Genomic DNA, 19,770 nt, shown 5'->3' on the forward strand with positions numbered 1-19,770 from the left:
AGCAACGTGGTTTCAAGGGCCCAAATTAAGAAACAACTAATCTCTGAATAAGGATTTGGTGCTAGAAATTGCTTATACTTAGAACACTTTGGGTGCTCCAAAAATAATGATTAAGTAATAACCAGAAGGGTGTATCTAATTAGCTTCCTCTCAGGAGAAATGTTTTAAAAGTGGTTAAAGAAGGTTTTATGCTGGAAAATGAAGAACTTAAAAGAATGATAATTATTCCCTAGAGAAGCCCAGGGGATTGTAAGTGCAATAAAGCTAAAGGTAGACACAAACATTGAAATGTGGTTTTGTACCCCAACTTTTGAATGAGGGAAACTCAGCCTCTAATTTTAAAAAAGCTTCATTCCATTGGGTAAACATCCAAGCAAGAAGAGAGATAATTATTTCTCCTTGAAAGACCAAACTACTGAATCAAGGGCTCCACCCAAGTCTCTGCCCATCTTCATCACTCTCTTATTGCTTTTTCTAGCATATCTTGTTTTCTAATTCAAATCTAACTATAAAGACTGGAAAGGATTTACCAAGTTGAAGATAGAAATGACAGATTGTACAGCAACTTGATCCAGAAAATGAAAGAGATAAACAGACATCAGAAAGAAGTAAAAGACAACAAACAAACATGCTTCCCATAGTACACAAGAGGACTAAAGTGTTTCATAGCTCATTCTGAAAATGAAATATGGAAGTCAGACTAATTATTGAAGTCATTAATTTTCTAATAACTCCATTCAGGTGGACATACATAGGATAACAAAACAAAACGAAACAGCACAGTGGTTTACAGTTGTGGTAAATTACCAATGAGTTTCTAATTTGAGCTCCCCAATTTGAGTTGAGAACTTTCTCTTTCATGCCCAAATACATCTTTATGGTCTACTTTTATTATAGCACATTTTCCACATTGATTTGTTTATATTTTAGTTATGCCCATTACACTGTAATCTTTTGAGTGCACTGACCATATCTTATTCATGTTTAACCTATCCTGGGAAATAGCTGGCTCAATAATTGTTTGTTGAAATTAATTGAACCAAATTAAAATGATAGCACAAGTTTAAAATATTAACTAATCCCAATTGGTTACTCCATGTTACCCACAGGACTTAATTATGCCCTGCTATTCAGAGTGGTCCACAGAACCAACAACAATGGCATCACCTAGGAGCTTGTTAGAAACAGAGACTTGATTCTGAGACCCCATTCCAGACCTACTGAGTCAAAATCTGTGTTTTAACAAGACCTCCAGGTGATTCATCTGCACGTTTGAAGTCTGAGAAGTATATTTATTGCATGTCTATCATGTGCAAATAATGGTGCAAGGCAATATGAATATAATGAAAAACAAGATGTACAGTCCTTGATCTTTTACATCTTTCATTTCTAGCAAAAATAATGGATAAATGATAATATATTTTTCATGATGGGTTATTTAATTAATATGTGATTGCTCTGTTGGAGAAATATAGGAGCTATGGGAGACAGATCTAGCCTGGGGAACACAGGAAGGTTTTCATGAAAAACTGATAGTCGAAACTGAAAAATGAGTACGAGTTAACTAGAGAAAAGCTCAATAAATGGAAGAAGGGCTTCCAGTAGAGGGGATAGCAGATATGAAGATTCTGAGCTAAAGTATAGCATTTTGGAGGAACTTAATAAATGTCACTGAAGGTCAAAGAGTGGGGCAAATAGTGGGGATTTATCATTCAGGACATTGAAGATAATGTTTGCAGATTTTGATTTTGATACTGAAAGCGTTGAGAAGCTATTGAAAAGTGCTAACCATTGTAATATGATATAAATATATTTTAAGACAATAACTCTGGCTACAGTACAGAAGACAGAAGAAACTCAAGGATAAATGATGCAAGGAGACTGTTCAGCTGGGCGGTTCTCTGATTTACATGGTGGTAGTTGGAGTAGCTGGGGCTGGAAGATCTCCTTCCAAGATATTACATATCTGCTGGCTTGGTTATCTGTCTATCCATCCATTCATCCATTCACCTATCAATCTTTTGATATTTTCCTCTTCCCTAGAGGACATCTTATCTTTCAGTGCCTTTCCATATAGCTTGGACTTCTAACAGGATGCTAGCCTTGAGGTTCTAAGAGTGAATGCTCCAAAAAACAGTAAGTAAATAAGTCCAGTTTTTAAAAACTTGAGTCTAGAAATTGCAAAACATGAATTAAAGCACTCAGAGAAGCCAACCTAGATTCATGGGAAGAGGATTTAGACCACACACCTCTAAAGGAAAAGAAGAAAATAATCTTTAATTTTTAATTTAATTTAATCTTTTTCTTTCTCAACTTTATTTTAGATTCATGCCTTACATGTGCAGTTTGTTACCTGGGTATATGCATGATGCTGAGGTTTGAGTTATAAATGATCCCATCACACAGATACTGAGAATAGTCCCCAATAGTTTTTCAACACTTATTGTATTTTCTCCCTTACTCATCTAGTAGTCCCCAGTGTCTACTGCTCCCATCTTTATGTCTATGAGTACCCAATGTTTAACTCCCACTTGTAAATGAGAACAAACAGTATTTGGTTTTCTGTTCCTGGGTTAATTTGCTTAGGATCATGGCCTCCAGCTGCATCCATGCTGCTGCAAAGGACATGGTTTTATTCTTTTCTGTAGCTACGTAATATTCCATTGTGTATATGTACCACATTTTCTTTATCCAATCCACCACTGATGGACACCTAGGTTGATTCCATGTCTGTGCTATTGTGAATGGTTCTGCGATGAACATGCAAATGCATGTTATCTTTTTGGTAGAATGATTTGTTTTCTTTTGGATATATACCCAGTAATGGAATTGCTGGGTTAAATGATAGTTGTTATAAGTTTTTTGAGAAATCGCCAAACTGCTTCCCACAATAGCTGAGCTAATTTACATTCCCACCAGGAGTGTTTAGCATTCCTTTTTCATTGCAACCTTGCCAAAATCTATTGTATTTTGAGTTTTTAGTAATAGCCATTCTGACTAGTGTGAGATGGTATCTCATTGTGGTTTTGATTTGCATTTCTTTAATGATTAGTGATGAGGAGCTTTTTAAAATAAGTTTGTTGGCCACTTTTATGTTTTCTTTTGAGAAGTGTCTGTTCATGTCTTTTGCCCATTGTTTTAAACAAGGTTAGTCATTTTTGCTTTTTCAATAGCTTAAATTCCTTATAGATCTGGACCTTAGTCAGATTTCTAGTTTGCACGTGTTTCCCCCCATTCTGTAGGTTGTCTGTTTATTCTGTTGATAGTTTCTCTTACTGTGCAGAAGCTTTCTAGTTTAATTAGGTTCCATTTGTCAATTTTTTTTTGTTGTTGTTGCAATTGCCTTTGAGGACTTAGTCGTAAATTCTTTCCCAAGGCTAATGTTCCGAATAATGTTTCCTGGGTTTTCTTCTAGGATTCTTATAGTTTGACATCTTACATTTATTCAATCCATCTTGAGTTAATGTTTTCTATGGTTAAAGATAGAGAACCAGTTTTATTCTTCTACATATGACTAGCCAGTAATCCCAGCAACATTTATTGAATAGAGAGTCCTTTCCCCTTGCTTATTTTTGTCAATTTTGTCAAAGATTAGATTACTGTAGGTGTGTGACTTTATTTACAGGTTCTCTATTCTATTGCATTGGCCTATGTGTCTGTGTTTGTATCAGTGCCATGCTGTTTTGGTTACTGTAACCTTATAGTTTGAAGTCAAGTAATGTGATGCCTCTGGCTTTTTTCTTTTTGCTTAGGATTGCTTTTGGCTCTTCTTTGGTTTCATGTTATTTTTAGAACAGTGTTTGCCAATTCTGTGAAAAATGATGTTGTTAGTTTGATAGGAATAGTATTGAATTTGTAGATTGCTTTGGGCATTATTGACCATTTTAACAACATTGATTCTTCCTATCTGTGAGCATGGAATGTTTTTCCATTTGTTTGTGTCATATATGATTTTCTTTGGCAGTGCTTTGTAGTTCTCCTTGTACAGATCTTTCATCTCCTTGGTTAGATGTATTCTTAGATATTTTCCTTTTTCTGTGGCTATTGTAAATGGAATTGTGTTCTTGATTTGGCTCTCAGCTTCAGTGTTATTGGTATATAGAAATGCTACTAAATGCTACTGATTTATGTACATCGATTTTTATCCTGAAGCTTTGCTAAAGTCCTTTACCAGTTCCAGGAGCCTTCTGGTGGAGTATTTAGGGTTTTCTAAATATAGAATTGTATCATCCATGGAGAGAGATAGTTTGACTTTTTTTTTTTTTCTATTTGGATGCTTTTATATCTTTCTCTTGCCTAATTGCTCTGTCTAGCACTCCAGTATTTTGTTGAATAGAAGTGGTGAGAGTGGGCTTCCTTGTCTTGTTTCAGTTCTCAAGGGGAAAGAAGATGCAAAGAATGTGAGGTTACCTTTAATCTACCATAGAAACTAAGTTGATGTTTATGAGAATAATATGGCTTTTGTCAGCCCAAGATCAAGATCTGCTTCTAAGCTGTATGAGACTACCATTAGGTGAATCCAAAGCCAAAGTGAGTCAGATATGTCCATTCCCTGATGGCTGGGAATTTCCCAATCTTATTTCCCAATCTTGGCCATCAAATGCTCCCAAACTGAACTGTAACCCTGAAGGCTTTGTTATCTGCAGTCTTACTTCCCATGTTTTTTTCTTTTTTCTTTTTTCTTTTTTTTTTCTCCTAAAATGACCTCACCAGTGTTCTCCAGTCATCAGTGACCTACTCAATATCTTTATGTGATTTTTCTGAATAAATTACCCAGAGTTGATTTGTTTTGCCTGAAATACAGAATCCTGATCACTACAGTAGTTCAAGCAAGAGTTGTTGTAGCCTGTGCTCAATGGTGACAATGGAAAGGGGAATAATTTAGCCGATGGTACGAATGTTAAGTAGATCAAATAGATTGGTAATAATATTAGATGAAATATGAGAATGAGGGAAAAGATTGACTACTATCTGGATGATAGTACCATTCATTGAGATATGGAAATTGAAGGAGAGTGAGATTTAAGGATTCATCCATGTTTTAAGTTTTGAATATGTTGATATTGAAGTACTTGTGAGAGATCCAAATCAAGAAGTTTTGTAGACAGTTATACATATCATTTGTAGTTCAAATGTGAAGTCTGTACTAGAAATAGAAATATGGGAATAGCTAGCTTATACATCTTAAATAAAACTATGTGTATGGATGAGTGACCCTGGAAGGAAAAGACAGACTCCTTCCTTGGTATCTGTTTCTGTAAGTAGACTTTTACTTGAATAGAGAACATTTCTCTAAAGCCTTGTCTCTTCGGTTTCTCTTCAGTCTGCATTATTGCTTTGATGTTGCCTATTATGAGAAATCTCATTGTGAGAGCCAAAGGGGCTCTTCTCAGAAATTTCCAAAACCTGTTATTCTTGAAGTAGCAAAAGACATTCACAACTTAATGCAGAAGTAAGATGAGTTCTCTCTTTTCAACCTCTGACTCCCTAGATGCCAAACAGCATCTTTGGTACCCAGAATCGAAGGAAGACTCTTGTGAAAACTTCTCTTGAAATTTTGGAGTTTCTAGTTAACAGTTTGGTAAGTACAAATGGCAAAATATCTTCTAATAATACTTGACAGATCCTGATCTTTTATTTTTCTGGAGTAGAAGGCTTGTCTGAGATAGAAAAGTCACATAAATAAATTAGGTATGCTCTCTAGATCAATAGAAATTCTACTTAATTCCATTGAAGGGTCACCATCCACGCGGGGCATGGAGGCCAGACTTCTTCATTAAGGACTTGATATTTTTGTTCCAAGTGAGGAGGCTCTGGGAACTAATCATGCTAATCAAACTTAAGCATGATTGATAAGTGAGAATGTCAATTTACCCGCTTGTACCGAGTCATAAATATATATGCTGACTGTGGTACAATCCTCTCTCATGTAGAAATTGGTCTTTGGGAAACCAAATTACTAACCAAAATTTACGTGGTGAATATAGGGTGATATTTTCCAAAATGTTTTCCTAGTGGAATGCAAATTTCAAGTTATGTTAAGGATGTTATATTACTCCCCTTCCACTAAAATATTTTGGCGATCAAGCAGGTTTAAAATTAACCAAATTAGAATGAACACCCCCAAACTCAGTGGCTTAAAACAATAGCACTCTATTATTTCTTAAAGTTTCTGTGTGTCAGAAATCCAGAAAAGGCTTGACCAGACAAAGGTTGGGATTGCTCGTGCATTTTCGATGATACGATTGCTAGGGTTGAAGAGCAGATATCTAGTGTGTGTGGATGCTGGCCAGGCCTCTCTCTCTCTTAATGTAGTCTCAGAGCTTCTGCATGCAATCTTTTTATATGGGCTGATTTGGGTTTCCTTACAGTACGGCAGCCTTACCATGGCCAGGCTTCAATATTGAGACTCTTGGTTTTAGGAGGAGTATTTCACCAAATAAAGTCAAAATTGCAACACATTTTCTGACCTAACTTGGAAAGTCACTAAGTATTACATTCACTGCCTTTTGTTGGTTTCAAGCAAGTCATAAGCCTGCTCAGATTTTAGGGAAGAAAAGAAAAGACCCATCTCTTAATGAGGGAGATATCAAAGTCACAATTCAGAATGGCACTTAGAATGGGAGATAATGTTGCCGCCATTTTGGAAATAGTCATCCCTCGGTATCCACAGGGGATTAGTTCCAGGACTTCCCTCAGACACCGAAATCCATGCATGCTCATGACCCTGAAATAAAATGACACAGTAATTGTATATAACCCATACACATCTTCTGGTATAATTTAATTTATCTCTAGATTATTTATAATACCTAATACCATGTAAATGCTAGGTAAATAGTTATACTGTATTTGCTATTTGTATTTTTTAAATTGCTGTTATTTTGTTTTCCAAATATTTTTGATATACTGTTGCTTGAATCTGTGGATGCAGAGCCCATAGGTATGGAGAGCCAACTATAGCATGTCATAGCAGCTGTGGAAGAATGGTCATGTTAGTTAATATCTCAGTCTCAGATACTTCACGTTGAGGAGGAGGAGAAGAAATAGAGAAGAAAACTTTCTGCTTTGAGCCTCTACAAATCTATTACAACAAAAGAATAGCTATTAATACATTTATCAATCAAGAATTACTTAAATATCATTCTTTCTTTGCCCTCAATCTTTATTTCACCTTTCTATTTTCATATTACTAACCATTTTGCACATCTGTTTCTCATTTTTCATGATTATAAATTCCATCTATAAGCTGACAACTCTCAATATCTCAAGTCTCGACTTCTCTCCCAAACTCCAGACTTACAGATTGAACGGCCTGTCCAAAACTAAGCTCCTGGTATTACTCCTGTGAAGAGTTAAGAGCTTCTTTTTTTTCCACTTATATTTTATGTTTGGGGGTACATGTGCAGGTTTGTTACATCAGTAAATTTGTGTCATGGGGGTTTGTTATACAGATTATTTCATCACCCAAGTATTAAGCCTAGTACTTATTATTTATTTTTCCTGATATTCTCCCTCCTCCCACCCTGCCCCCTCCAATAGGCTCCCAGTGTATGTTATTCCCCTCTATGTGTCCATGTGTTCTCATCATTTAGCTCATACTTTTAAGTGTGAACATGCAGTATTTGGCTTTCTGTTCCTGTGTTAGATTGCTAAGGATAATGGCCTATGCCTCCATCCAAGTTTCCATGTTGCAGCAAAACACATGATCTCATTCTGTTTTGTTTTTATTTTATTTTATTTTATTTTTTGAGACAGTCTGGCTCTGTCACCCAGGCTGGAGTGCAGTGGGGCAGTCTCGGCTCATTGCAAGCTCCGCCTCCCAGGTCCATGCCATTCTCCTGCCTCAGCCTCCCGAGTAGCTGGGACTAGCCACCATGTCCGGCTAATTTTTTTGTATTTTAGTAGAGATGGGGTTTCACCGTGTTAGCCAGCATGGTCTTGATCTCCTGACCTCATGATCTGCCTGCCTTGGCCTCCCAAAGTGCTGGGATTACAGGCGTGAGCCACCGCGCCCGACCGATCTCATTCTTTTTTTATGGTGCAGAGTATTCTATGATGTATATGTACCACAGTTTCCTTAAAGATTGGCAAGGTTTAGGTCCAAATCGCTTCTTTTCTTGATAAATTCTAAACTTATCTCAGACTTACTTATTTTTTGGCCTGTTCTCTAACTGTGGTCTCCACACCAGGAATATCAGTATTACCTGAAAACTAGAAATGAATATTCTTGGGATAACACAGATCTACTGAATTAGAAATTCTGAGGGTGACAGTCTGACTCTGTCGCCCAGGCTGGAGTGCAGTGATGCGATCTCGCCACTGGATTTTTAAAAAGTCAAAAAACAACAGATGTTGGTGAGGCTATGGAGAAAAGGGAACATTTTTACACTGTTGGTAGAAATGCAAATTAGTTCAACCACTATGAAAAAAGGTAGGAGATTTCTCAAAGAACTTAATACAGAATTACTATTCAACCTAGCAATCCCATTACTGGGTATACATCCGAATGAATTAAATTTTTCTACCGAAAAGATACATGCATTTTCATGTTTATTGCAGTGCTATTCACAATAGCAAAGACATGGACTTAATCTAGGTCACTATCAACAGTGGACTGGATTTAAAAAATGGGAGTACATATACACCATGGTTTAGAATTTATAAGTTTATAAATAACAAAATAACACCAATTTAAAAAATACAAATAGCAAATACAGTATAACTATTTACCTAGCATTTGCATGGTATTAGGTATTATAAATAACCTAGAGATAATTTAAAGTATACCAGAAGATGTGCATGGGTTATATGCAAAGTTTAGAATTTATCAAGAAAACATAATTGCTCACCAGCAATTATGTTTTAACAAACCCTCCCTATGACTCTGCCGCACACACAAGTTTGTGAACCACTGCCTTAGGCTGTGTATTTCTGAAATCTGAGAGCTGTTAAGTATTATCTTCTTTATCCTCCATCTCATATTTTTGGTTTTCATTTCCCTTTAGTTTGACTAACCTAATGTTTATAAATTATAGAATCTTTTGTAATTGCCAGTGGACAGAGCAGAATCCCATTCATATACTTCTCAATTTGTAACAGAAAAACATAACTTTCTCTTTTTTCACCTGCCTTTGAGTTGTAATACTGGCATGGACCATTGACATCTCAAATTTTCTATATCCTCAGGCTTTCCTATCTTGGCTGGTAACAGCCCTACCCTTCTAGCATCTTTGCTCTACCTGAGTAGATCCGGACTCCAGCCACAGCTCACCACCTCCACCGCCACTGCCTCCACATGGTTCACCTACAGTAACTTCCACCTGGATGATTGTTGGCAGGTCTCCCTTTGTCCTTGCCTCTCTAGACTATTCTCATCATAGCAACCCAAGTGTTCCTTTTGCAACATAAATCAGATCACATCACATCCCTGCTCACAAGCTGTTAGTGAGACACTTCATTTTTCTCAGAAGAAAAGCCAAATTCTTTTTTTTTTTTTTTTTTTTACGACTTTTATTTTGAATTCAGAGAGTGCATGTGCAGGTTTATTACATGGGCATGTTGCATGATACTGAGGTTTGGGGTATAGATGATTCTATCACCCAGGTAGTGAGCATTGTACCAAATTAGTAGTTTTGCAGCCCACTCCTTCCTCTAGTAGTCACTTGTATACAGTAGTCACTATATACTCAATTTTTAGCTCCCACCTATAAGTGAGAACATATAGTATTGGGTTTTCTATGCCTGCTAAATTCACTTAGGATAATGGCCTCCAACTCTATCCATGCTGCTGCAAAGGACATGATTTCATTCTTTCTTGTGGCTGCATACTATTCTATAGTGTATATTTTCCCCTATTTTTTTAATCCAGTCCACTGTTGATAGCGACCTAGATTGAGTCCATGTCTTTGCTATTGTGAATCGCACTGCCATAAACATGAAAATGCATGTATCTTATTGGTAGAAAAATGTAATTCATTCGGATATATACCCAGTAATGAGATTGCTAGGTTGAATAGTAATTCTGTATTGAGTTCTTTGAGAAATCTCCTACCTTTTTTCATAGTGGCTGAACTAATTTGCATTTCTACCAACAGTGTAAAAATGTTCCCTTTTCTCCACAGCCTCACCAGCATCTGTTGTTTTTTGACTTTTTAAAAATAGCCATTGTGACTGGTGTTAGGATGGTTTCTCATTGTGGCTTTGATTTGCATTTCTCTAATAATTATTGTTGATGAGCATTTTTTTTTCATATGTTTGTTGGCCATTTGAGAACTTCTTTTGAGAAGTTTCTAAAAAAAAAGGAGCATGTCCTTTGTCCACATTTTAATTGAATTATTTGTTTCTTGCTTGTTGATTTATGTTCCTTGTAGATTTTTGATATAGACCTTTGTTGGATACATAGTTTGCAAATATTTTCTCCCATTCTGTAGGTTGTCTGTTAACTCTGTTGATAGCTTCTTTTGATGTGAGATGCTGTTTAGTTTAATTAGGTCCCACTTGTCAATTTTTCTGTGATTTTACAAGGTGATACATGATCTGCCTTTGCCCCTTATCTTAGACCTTCTCTCTGACTTCCTTCTCTCACCTTTTGCTCCAGACACATTGGTAGTCTGCTATTTCTCTAGTGTTACCTGCCTGTATTAGGGAAGAAAGGAAACAGCCTGAAGACTTTCCTTGTGCAGTCAACACAGTGGAGGAAGTGGGGATTTGAGAGGAACTTAAACTTTAATGGAAGGAACTGCTGAGTCAGAAACAAGCCTATATAGCCGGTCACATGACAGTAATTTTCCCCAGAGCTATATTGGTCAGGCAATGAAATAGGATGATCTTTCTGTTTTTCCCTCTTCCTGTAGGTTCGTTTCTCTTTGCTGTTATTTAAACATATTAGGCTTTGCTTAAACAAAGAAAGGTGTTTTTGAGAGCTCTATCCAGTGAGAAGTAAGCATTCATTTGATGGCCAATTGTAAACCATTGACAACCAGATAAATGAGAGTTTATTATATTGAAGGAAACCACAGGTGTGGTTCAGCTCTGAATTCCGAGAGTGTTAGAAAATCCTAGTTCTCCACATTTGGAATGGGACGAGTTGAGAATATGAGGATTAAGGCACTAATCTGCCATTCATAGCTTGCTCTTTGAAAGAGCAGAAGCAAATAAAGGCTTTGATCAGTGCGAGAGTCGAAGAGCAGAACTACAGCCCTTTCGTACCCTTTGATTTGGAAACAGTCGCCCTTCACAGTGGGATTCAAAGTCCAGATCTTTACTCTTGGAACCTGTTTCTTGCTGTGAGCATGAACGCTCCTGCACTTTGTTTCCAAAAGGATTCACTTAGACTTTAGACAGTGGTGAGTGCCTCTCCCCTTCCCCCCATCCACCCAAAGACAAAATTTCAAGTGACATTCAGTTCAATTCTACTTTATATTCCTAGAGTAAAAGCCTCCATTCTGTTGGTATAGGCTTCTATCTTTCTGTCTTTCCACCAGTGTGATATATTTATGGGATGAAATAATAAAATATATACTTTTTAAAAACTTCATTTGTACTCTCTAAAATCTAGAAGGCTCTCAAATTTGCCTTTTCAAAAACTACAGCTGCAAAAGTTCGTCCTCTATGGCTTATACCTATAAGATCTTACACGATTTCTGACCAGGAACTCCAAATTATTTGACAATGTGCAGCAAACATTCATGCGAACCCAATGGATGCTAGTTATAGTGTCAGTAATAATTGTTAAAAAATAAATAAATAAATTTTCAGCCTAATGGGGAAGACAGACACAAACCATGGGATAAGTAGAATCACAGGAGGGTATGAGAGATGCCTTGAAAGCAGAGGTACTCAAGGAGCCCAGACTGGATCAGAGAAGGAGACCTAGAGCAGGGGATGCCGCAGTGAGAATGAAGGGCTTGTGAGGTTGCTAAGTTAATGTCTAATTTTATTTAGTAGGTTTCTAACCCTGTTTCTCTGAGCCCTCCCAGGCTTTTATTACTTAAATTGCAGTAATTATAGGATCCACTAAGATCTCAAAGTGTAATTAATCTACTTTTCTGAAAAAATGAAATAAAAACAGATGTATTTTTAAAATATGTTGGACCTGTAGTTTGGGGGTTTGTAGCTTTGTTTCTTTGTTGTCTTTCAGCAAAGGAAACTAGGCAGGGTTTTTGACAAGTTCTGTCAGCCCATGGGGATTTGACCTTAGGATCTGAAAACCATAAAACCATACCATGAAATGTGAATATACTTATTCTTTTTGTATATAAGTGATAACAAAAAGGGAAATGTGTGCTTTGTATCCTCAACACCAAGCACAGAGCTGGTGGATTTTGTATTCTGTTTTGTTGAACAAATGACGGTCTTGTCATGCTTTGAGGATTTTCTTCTTCCTGGTTGAGAATGTTTATTCTCTCGTTATGGCCGTCTTCCCCTAAGACACACACATATACACGTATACACATACACACTCAAGCACACACATCTGAAATGTTTGCTAAACCAACTTAAATACTCGCTTTCCAATATATTTTCCGGAATGTTTCTAGCCCACATTCATCACTCTCTGCTTAAAATTTTAATTTATAATTAGTGCATCGTCTTTCTCTCCACACCAACACTACAGACACACACACACACACACTCACGTACACACTTATGCAGTCAATCCAGAAGTTTATATATTAGGGCTGGGTGTGATGGCTCATGCCTGTAATCCCAGCACTTTGGTTGACCAAGGTTGGAGGATCACTTGAAGCCAGAAGTTCCAGACGAGCCTGGGCAACATTTCGAGATCCTGTCTCTACAAAACTTTTTAAAAATTAGCCAGGTGTAGTGGCTTGTGCTTGTAGTTGTAGCTACTCAGGAGGCTGAGGCAAGAGCTTGAGCCCAGAAGTTCCAAGCTCTAGTGAGCTCTGATCACGTCACTGCATTCCAGCCAGGGCAACAGAGGAAGATCCTGTCTCAAATGCAAAAAAAGAAGTTTATACAATATATTAGATTTTGTTCTCTAATTGTTTCATCCATATATTTCTCATTTCTCTGATGAGATTAAGCTTCTTGAAGTCAGGAATTGAGTCTCATATGCATTCTCACCTTCCCCGTGCACTTTGCCAAGGTGGCACTGTAGGCTTTATTAATTTTATACTGTCAACAAAAAGAATTAACCTTCCATCACATTTTCAAATATTCTCAGCAAATATTCCCTCTACTTGGGCACATTTGCCCAGTGTCCACCTATACCTGTGCAAGCGCAAGCACATGCACACACACACATGCACCCTCCTCTGTCATACTCACCAATGCACACACCCTATCTCACTCTCTCATATATACACACGTTCACACACTCACATCCTTTTACCACTCTCATGCATCACTCTGGTCTTCAGATTCTGCTTGCAGAGCTGCAGGCAGTGCCAAAAAATATATAACCACACATATCCCCCTAAACTCCTCTGTCATATTATTATAAAACTGCTTCATTAGCCTCTAAAATCAAATATTTTTAATGTATTTTAACAACATTCCTGGTGAGGTTAGTAGACTGCTACTTTACCAATGGAACTTTGGAGAGCAAGGAGTTCAGAGACTTAATCAGGACATGGCAGGATGGTCGACAAAGGCTGCTCCACACAGCTCTGTTTATGATTATTTATTTATTGTAAAGTTTCTGATATTTTTGAACATCTTCATTCTTTTTAATATTTTAAAATTCAACATTTATCTATAAAATATTATTTTGGACACATAATAGTAAATTTGACTACATTTTGAAAACTGTAAACTAACGCACAAATGTACAGTATTATGTTTCTAAGGAAGTTTGGCATCCGTAACAAAGTCTGTACATCATACTTGACCAAAATAGAACCTGTGAAATATTATCTTTCATTTTCAATGATATATATACATAGATAAAATTGATAGACGCTATCTGTAAAGTGATAGGTGATAGGCTGACAATCAATCATTGGGTAAAATAGTCTAGCCTCCTACAGAAAGCTGAAATATTATAGCTATCAATTATAGATAATATATAATACACAAACTAATAATCATATACATTTATACGAAATAATTATTTGCTGAGAACTTTGTTTTGGATTGTTTTCATTAGTGAATTAATAATTTCTTTAACTCCCCTGGTTCCATTCAGGGCGTGGAATTTTTACATCCTAAACAGCAAAAATATGTAGTTTTCAACTAAGTAAAACAAATAAAATGGAATGTCATTTATTCAGAGACCCCTGAATTGATTCTGGTGGCCACTGCTGTATCTCTGTATTTTATGTCTTGTTATCCACATGCCATTGTTTCTGTTACCAGAACTTCTTTATCTTAAAAGAGAAAAGTCTGATAGTTTAAAGAGAGAATTAACATGACAAAATTCAAAACAATGTTTTGTAAACCCCATCTTAATTGAGGTAGTTTAAGGTGTCTTACTCCCCAGCCTGGAGTCACGTGAGTGGAGAAGAAGGGCCATATCTTTATCATAAGTATCCTGATCATGTTTCCCTGCAGTTGCTCAACCCCAGAAAACAGCCGTAGAAAACTGAAAGACCTTGCAAACAGATAGGGGTATTCAAAATAGCCAAGGAAACAGAATATCTTACAAAGGTTTCACTGCAGTGAAAACATCTCAGGTTATCTGAAACACCATTTAACTTACCAAGATATGATTTACAGGGATATACTCATTTCATAAAAGCACGTTCATCCTCCATATGTGTCCACTCTTACAGCTGCTCAAATCTTTGTGCTAATCTAAGGTTTACTGTAACCACTGCTCCAACCTGAATCCAAGTACGGAAAGGAGACTGCCCTCCTCGTCCCCTTTATTCAACTACACAACTGATGTCATTTGTTGCTTTATTCAAACCATGCAACGCTTTTACTGAAAAGAGGTAAAATGCTGGGAATGTAGCTTACAAGGCTGAACAACAGGTTACTCTGCCAGTGCACTTTGCAAAGTCTAAAGGATATGCAGGCATGATCAAGTACTGCAAAGAACCATATCTAACCTGTGGCTTGAAATAGGAGGATGCCGCAGGTGCTGTTTCACTGTCCCTGAATGATCTGTTTCTTATTCTTACAACAATCCACCTTGGAAGTATGGGTGACATTGCTTTCTTTTGTTTTGTTCCTTTTACTTTTTCTAATCCTCCTTCTACCCTTTAAAATACTAGTTTCATCTTGTTTCCGCTCTCTGAGTTTAGGTTCAATTGTGCCTTGTGTCTAAAATTCTTAAGTTTTCTTCCACACTTGTGGCCAAGGTCAGCACAGTCCATTCACCTATCTGCTTCCTGAGTTCTCCCAGTACACAGAGTACTGGGAGAACATGTCAATTACATGACAACCATTGAGAATAATAACGACCATTGATAACTCTGCAGTGTTATTAAGCTAAGAAGCTCCCTCCCTACAGTGGGTGAAGACAGGAAAGAAGGAAGAGGTTAAGTAGATAGAGACACCTGTCTTGCCACATTCTCTTCCAACAGAAAATTCTTCAGTCTTTCCAAAGTGGAAGGTCACCCTCTTCTAAATAAGTGAGTGGGGCTCTGGCCTTGCTTCACAGACACCCAACCAGTATCTCCTTGGACAACGACAGTTAGTTTTTGAATAATCACCATACGGATGACTTTAGCCAAAACTTCTTCAGGAGCTATCCCTGGTTCATCAGAAGTCAACCTTTTTAACACAGTACGTTGCCCACATTTCTAAGATGAAACAAGGCCCTGAAGATTTGATATCTGTGGTTTTCAGATTACGGTGTGGGGAGGGAAGTTGTCTCCTGGAGAGGCAATGAGAGGTGTCCCCTTTCCCAAGTCTGAAGTGTCATCAAGTTTGTACCTTAAGGATGCCACTTCTTTTTTTTCTCCTTTTTCCCTCAAAACATCTCCTCTGTGAAGGTGAAGATAGGATTTCTTTCTGGTCCTACATAAATAGAAGTAACTAAACTGTAGATTTCACTATGATTATTCTAGATTGGCATGAATTTTCTCCCCTTTATAGCAGTTTTCCAGCATGAATTGCAGATTTTTAATAGTCACAGTTTTGGCTTTGGGATTGCAATAACCATAAGAGACACACTGAAATATCTAGGAGCACTTTTGACATTCCCTTGGTTTTACTGATTTCTTATTTCCAAATCTCACATGAGATCTGACTGAAACTCAGGACACCATACACAGCTGTCACAGTGTTTATTCTGGCACCCAGTATTATAATGATTTGCCAGAGCTGCTAGCCACAGAGGGTCTGGAGGTTTGCTTCTCGGTTTAGTTGTGTCAGAGTCAGGCCTTCCTAATCTGCCCCTTTGTCACTAATACCAAGACATAGGTCAACTGACAGTGGAGTTGCTTCTAAACATCAAGACAGAGATTGTAAAACTAATGGTCTGCTCTAAATGAATTTTTACAGGCTCTCCTTCCCCTTCTACCCTGACCACATATACCCAGCAGATTTAGTAAAGTCGCATTAGCTCTCCTGGATTGAAGAGAGAAGGTCCTCTTAAGAATAATAGACATAATTCTATCTCTTGATTCCTGCCAATTAGATTTCTTTCCAAAGGCATAGTTCTCTAAATTCCTCCCTTGGTCAGAATGGATCTATAATCCAAGAAAAACTTTCACCCCTACAACCATACCACACAGAGCAATTTGGAATTTGTGTATGTTTAAGGAAAGAATCATCAATATGGTATGCAAATTCTGGTACTATCGTTAATGTCTGTGGAATTCACAAAACTATGCTTTTTGGTCGATGGACTGGGTTCCTTAAATCAGGGTTGCTGATGGAATGGTCTCCCTAGAACACTAACTAAATGGTTCGAATTCAACCGAGAAAATGCTGTTCTCCTCTAGATTCTGAACTCATGAAGAAAAAACACCTGCCTTCTAATCCATAGCCTCCCCTTCTGTGGGCTCCACAGAAATCTCCAATTAAAGCAGCCTACACTCTGCTGCCACTTCTTCACATTTGGAAACATGTTGGCTGCGGAGTAGAGAGGCTGCACCATGAGTCTCTCAGCATTTACCTCACCACATGTGTTAGCACAAAGTGTCTGTGGGGAAGGAGAAGGATCCCTCCAGCATAGCAGTGGCCATAGTAGTGAAACAACACACAGTAGAGGTTGAACCCAGTTAATGTGACCACTGTGATCAAACCCACCATGCAGCTCAGCACAGGGAAAGTATCCACTAACTCACTCCACAGTGTGATAGAGACTCTAGCCTCAACACAACATACCTTAGGCAAGTAACATTGTATATTTAGACCGCAAATATCTATAATCTTTTCAGACTCTGAGAGGGAACTGCAGTCAGGTAGAGCTCCCAGATAAAATAGTTGAGAACTAAGTATTATTTGAGATGCACATATAGCCTTGCTTTGCATATATCATAGGCAAAATTCTAAGATAGCACCAACGTCATCACCTTTTGGTGTAGAGGTCCTGTGTAACTCCCTTCTCCTGAGTGCGGTTGGGACCTTTGAATCTGGTGTGATATCACGCCAGTGAAAAGGTGAAAAGATTTTTGTAGAAGTAATTAGGTCCCAACGTTGTTATACTGGTTAATTCAAAAGGAGATTATCCTTTTTTTAGAGTTAATTAAGGTCCCAGTTGTTGAATCTGAGTTAATTCAAAAGGAGATTATCCTGAGTCTGCCAGACTTAATCAGGTGAGAGTCCTTAGAGGAGGGACTGGACCCATCCTGAAGAGAGAAATGCTTTCCTGCTGCTCTTGAAGAAGCAAATATCCATGTTAGAAACTGCCTATGGAAACAAGTGGCCTCTAGGAGCTGATAGCCTTCATCCTTCAGCCCAAAGGAACTAAAAAGTGGTAAAATGCTGGGAATCTTAATTCTCTCAACAATCTTTATAATTTTGGAAGATGACCCTGAGCTCCAGATGAGAATACACCCCAACCAACACCTTGATTGTAGACTTGTGAGACCCTGAGCCAAGAACCCAACTAGGCAATGCCTGTGAGAGAATACATTTGAGATGATAAATGTGTGTGGTTCTTAGTGGCTAAACTTGCAGTAATTTGTTAAGCAGCAATAGGAAAATAACTCAGCATACTTCTTTTCAATTGTTATGGACACATTTTCTTGGTATCCCACTGGTCCCTATGAGAAACCCTGACTGGAATTCTGCAGTCCACGTTGGAGGTCTTGGAGCTTGGGATGCTGATGTGGTTTTGAACATTTTACATCTTGTTTCCCTTTGATCAGTCCTGACGTCCCCATAGTTTCCCAGCCATCTCCACTAATTCCAATTTCTTCCCTCACATTAGGGAGGAATTATCCAAGAATCTCTTAATTTTCTAATATGTATCCTACTGTCTACAATGGGAAACAGAAGGTGAATGATGCTCAATGCAGAGAAGAGAAGAGAGGAAAAGGTAGAAGATAACCCAACTCTCTTTATCATCATCAAGGAAAGAAGGATGAGTTCCCTATCTCAACCATTTTTGAAAAAGTGGGCAGTATCTAGCCTCTCTACGGTTACTGCTAGCTTATTTATTTAGAAATCTGAACCAATATACCATCTTGTTTCTTTTTGATTCTTGATCATCTTATTTTCTCTTCTTTTGTTTTTAACTTTTAAGTTCAGGGGTACAAGTGCAGGTTTGTTACATAGGTAAACTTCTGTCGTGGGGGTTAGTTGGACGGATTATTTTATAACTCAGATATTAAGCCTAGCAGCTATTAGTTACTTTTTCCTGATCCTCTCCCTCCTCCCACTCTCCACTCTCCAATAGGCTCCAATGTATGTTGTTTCTTTCTTTGTGTCCATGAGTTATCATCATTTAGCTCCTACTTTTAAGTGAGAACCTGTGACATTTGGTTTTTATCTTCCTACGTTAGTTAGCTAAGGATGATGGCCTTCAGCTTCATCTGTGTCCCTACAAAGGACATGATTTCATTCTTTTCTATGGCTGCATAGTATTCCATGATGTATATGTACCACATTTTCTTTATCCAGTCTATTCAATTACAATTTGTTGTAATAACGAAAAAAGTGCCTCTCAAGCTTTCTAAGGCTGGCTAACTGAGTGAACCTGGACCTTTATGAGGAACTGCCATGAGCTCTGGTTCCTGGCAGATACCCAAACTCCTTTTGGTATTTGTTGATTTGTTTAATCTCAACTACCATAGTATACAAAAGTTTTTCTTTAGCCTTACAGTACAATTGGAAATAATTTTATCTTCTATCTGCCTGGATATCAAGATATTGGGACATGCTTCCTCAATGATTTCTACAATTGAGTCTATTCTGGCAATCAACAGCCTGTCTGGTCTAGGAGCTGCCTTCTTTTAAGTGTATATTGGAATGTCACACTGAGGTGAGATCTTTTATAGTTCCCAATGCTTGCTTGCACCTAAGTCATTGAAGCATTCTATTCTTATAACATTACCCTAGTTTTTCAATTCATAGTTCATATTATTCTTTTCTTGGCACCTGCTCCACCCTGTCCTCCAAACTGTACACTTTGAGAATCACCAAGTATCCTTTATTCCATTGCTTTTTCAAGAACCAGATCTCTGGTTGACTGGGATTCATCTACCAGTACCACCACTTTGTTCCTGGATCTTTTATCTTTCTTTGGAGACAATCTATTGTTCTTTAAAAATTCCCCAATGGATATTTATCACTGCTTACAACTTTTTCTCCTCATTGATTCTGTACAAAATTCATCAGAATATTTTGAATAAACAATCATAATATAACATCATTCCATTTTAAAGTTTTCTTCCCCAGGAACTCTTC

This window comes from Rhinopithecus bieti, unplaced genomic scaffold (assembly GCF_001698545.2).
Source record: "Rhinopithecus bieti isolate Rb0 unplaced genomic scaffold, ASM169854v2 scaffold_18624, whole genome shotgun sequence".
Classification (NCBI taxonomy): domain Eukaryota; kingdom Metazoa; phylum Chordata; class Mammalia; order Primates; family Cercopithecidae; genus Rhinopithecus; species Rhinopithecus bieti.